The 4,087-nt window shown below is 43.3% G+C and overlaps 1 protein-coding gene across 5 annotated transcripts in view; it reads right to left on the reverse strand.

Annotated features, from left to right (window-relative positions):
- LOC108556077 (uncharacterized protein CG43867) overlaps positions 1 to 4,087 on the reverse strand; it is a 110,437-nt gene that overhangs the window by 105,701 nt on the left and 649 nt on the right. The gene's annotated exons all lie outside the window — the stretch shown is intronic.

The following is a 4,087-nucleotide window of genomic DNA, read 5'->3' on the forward strand; positions in this document are numbered from 1 at the left end:
GGCATTCCAAAATTGGCAAGGACGTGCCGCGAGTCCGCGCTGTCCTTGGCATGTACGGCGGTTAAATGGGAACGTGAGTCACAAGGATACGTGTTTACTTCCGAACCGTATCACTGGGACGGAATGCCAAATAACAGCTCGTAAATCATAGTCGTGTATCATTAACGGAAGTGTCTCGGTACAACGGTCCGCGGAATAAATTACACGGGAACGGTACCACGGGTAACAGTGTGCTTATCCTGAAAAATCCCAGCTCTGAAATTTTATCTGATCCTTGCTTTCAGCGACCCCGCGGATACGCAGAAGTTTATTAAACGATAACGGCTCGAGTCGAACGGTAAAGACAATTAGCAGAGTTAATCGGCGCCATCTAGCTACCGAGCCGACTAAGCGCCATTAAGGGACATTAATAATCGTTAAGATGGCGCTCGACCGTTTCCGGTGCGGGTCAAGAAGCACGGTAATCACTCGAAACCATTAGACTACGTAAGTCGATTAGACCATGCGAACAATATACGCGACGTTTCACTCTTCCGTGGGTGGAAGGAGAAACGAGAGCAGAGCTATCGAATTCCCAGACCCTACAGCTCGGATTTTCCCGTGGAAATTAATTTCACGAGACACCGAGAGAGAATCGGAGATCGTTGGATGTCCGAGAAGCTGGAACGATCGCAGCGCTCCCGCCAAAAATTTCCTTCCGCGGGATACGATCGAATTTCAACGGGCTCGGGTTAACCAGACCTCCGAACGAAAATCTCAACTACCTTTTCTTATATTCACGCTCTCGCGAATCATCCCCGCTGGTATTTGAACACGTCTCTTGAGATATCTGTCACGTACCGTGCCTGGCCGCGGAACTGAACGGCGGATTCGATTCTGCCGTGTTCCTCTATCCTACGTATGTATACATTCGGCATAACGAACATGGCTGCTTTTTCTTACCCGCCGGAATATTCCATTGTTTGGTAACAATGGCTGAATTCCCGTAACCAGATATACGCGCCAGCCTGTAAAGAAAGAACGTTTACGAACTGATTTCGATTCCTCGATATATCGATATCCCGACTCGTTACTACGAGGAAAATCGAACGATAGGAAACGCGAAGAAGAATCGTAAAAACCGTGCAGATCAACGATTGAAAACGTACCTTGTATAATTCTACCTTCTCTATTCCAAACCGATAACATTTCCAACGTTATTTCCAGCGTAAGAAGAGAGCGAATATTCTCAGGCGTTGAGGTTAGATCGCCAAGTATACGAACGTTCCGTAACGCGCAGACGTAAAAATATTCCGAATTCGGTGAATCGTCGTGCAGCGGCACGTAAAAAGAGAGGAAAAGAAAACAGCTTCGTGCATAGACTCACTGTGTTCTCTGGTGTAGTGGAGGTTCAATGACCAGAGATAAAATGTGCGGCTGTGTAACGTCGTAAAATCGGAAACCAAGCTCTCGTAGTTTGAAAGGCAACCGGAAGGCGGAAAGCGAACACTAACTTTCGTGGCTCGATATGGAAGCCGGATTATAAAAGGCATTCGACCATGGGAAATTAACGCGTTCGATTGTCGTCGTCGAATCGAAACTGACAGCGAAACCGTTCGGTAACGGATTTATGCAGTGCGCAGTATTCGTGCGCATCGTGCACACTAAATTTCTCGATCGAACGGGTCACGTGAATCGCAAAAAACGCGGGAAGCGACTATTATCGACCGAATACGTCGTCGATTTGGCGATTTACCAATCGAACACTCGAACACGGCGACGAATGCGTTTCGACCAATCAGAATTTTTCATAGGACCAATGAAAGTTATATCGCCGGTGAATGGTGGGCGATGATTGGCCATGATAAATGAGATTTAATTAACGAGCTTGGGAAAAATAATAAATTGTTAGTTTTCCGCCAACGTGACAATTCCCACGAGTTTCGATTAATTTATTTAACAAATAATGCATACAGAGAGACGTAGAAGATCGAACGGTGGAATGAGAGGCGTGATACATGCAAATTGATGCGTCTCGGGTAATTCGATTTTTTTTTTCATTTTTATCGAATTCGAGCCGTAGTTACGGTCAATTACAGTCGTTAAACATTGTTTTGTTATAATGTAATGGGTACCGCTCACGGAGCACGCCCGTAGGCGAGTGCGCGGCTTGCATTTTGCATAAATTACCTATATAGTTGTGTCTGGTTCGCGTGGTTGCTCGGCGTTATTGTCAAAATAATGCGGGAGCAGGTTGCCGCTGCAGGCTTGATAAAACAAATAGACCCTCGACACGTGAGTTGTATATTCGACCTTTTCCTGCTCTCTGAACGTCCAATTGTTTCCCGCGATCACGGAATTAAAGCAGAAAAGAAGAAAGGTTGGCTACACTCTTCCCATGCCAGGCGAGACCGTATCGTACGATGTTTAATGCGTGCCGCGATAATGGAATCGAAAATAAACCGGGGAGAAAAAATCACGTTAGACATATTAAAAACCTTTTATTGATTCGTTCGTAGCGTGTTTTATAACGTATATCGTTACATTCGCTGCTATGAAAATATGCAGCAGTTGGTACCACTGACCAGGGTAGTTTTTATGACGTATGCGGTATACCTACTATACAATTCGTCGCGATGTTTAGAAATTTACGATTAAAATTTATATTTCGCGATACGGTATAAAATTACGGGATGATTTTCGTTTTCATCGTACGTAGATTATAGATCGAATTTCTCGTAATTACCGGTTACTGTGTTCTAAAAAGAACGGACCTCGTAATTGATGCTCGTTCGTTGACGGAGCAACTGGTTGGTTTCTAGTGAAAAGTTTCGAGCGCGTTCCGCGGAAAGAGTTAATACGCGTAATTTTGTGGTTAGGAAGTGAACGTATACCTTTCCTCTAGTGGGACAGCCGGAGAAAAACGAAAAAGATGAACATGAAAAATGCAAATAGTCGGCTATATCAAATGTGCTGTCGTTTTCCTTATCATCATTTATTAAAAGCGCTATGTAAGCGGAACAATGTAAATGGTCTCGTTATGAAATACTCTTCCTACGTAATCCCTGCGGATAACGTTGGAAAAACGAACGTCGTGATGAACGACCTCTGGTGTCTTTCGCAAAAACGCGCCAAAAACATTGTTATACAACGCCATGTTTACACGAGAATTATTCTCGTCCATTCGAACGAATGAAAATTTTTGCTTTCGAATTTTGGATTTTCAAATTTTGAGAAATGACAATTAACCTTCGTTAACGGAAAAATCGATTATTCCTAATGTGGCAATTTTTAAAAAGAACTAATAATATTCGCGAAGAAAAGAATCGTGATTTTTTATTTTGAAATTCATGGAAATAAATTTTTCATATAATATGTTGCAAAGTGACTTTTAATGTAAATTGCTGGTTAAAATTCTGTTCTTTGGCTTTGCTGATTATCGCGAGATGTAAATTACGTTACATCACGTAATGCGTTAACGAATGGAAATCGCCGTGTGACATGAACGACTGTCGAGTCCCTAATGAACATAACGAATAATTAAAAATGTCGCGAAGGTTATTAAAAGAAGAAACGGATTCCTGTCCGCGAAATGCACGGATCGAAAGAGCCGGGGGCCGGTGGTCGAATCGAACACGACAGGATGTAACGAGTAGTTAACTTGACATTGAGAAATTCGACCGATTATGAAAAAGAATCAAGTGTATCAGAGCAAGAGATATCAAACTACTTATGGTAATTTAAAACGAGTTTGAGCCAACGGAAAATATGTCGTAGCGCATTACTACTGGTGTGCCTAAGGCGTGGACAAAAGATGAATTTGAGACCGATGACCTTTCTCCTCCTCGAGGAGAAAGAGAGAGCGAGAGAAAGAGAGTGAAACAAGAGAAACGAGAGAAGAGAGGAGAAAGAGAGACAGGTCAAGAGAGATCATTCGAGAAGGCTCCGTTAGTTGATCAAGCGCGAAGGCTATTTAACATTCCGTGTTTGGAAGGACGCACTTTAGGAATCGCAGATGTTCAACGGACTGGCAGTGCTAGTTTTCAAACTTGTTCTCGCTGTTCTCGCTTGATCTTTCCGTTTCACGCTCCTTCCCCGTTCTCTTTCC

Source organism: Eufriesea mexicana, unplaced genomic scaffold, assembly GCF_001483705.2.
Source record: "Eufriesea mexicana isolate 0111107269 unplaced genomic scaffold, ASM148370v2 scaffold294, whole genome shotgun sequence".
NCBI lineage: Eukaryota > Metazoa > Arthropoda > Insecta > Hymenoptera > Apidae > Eufriesea > Eufriesea mexicana.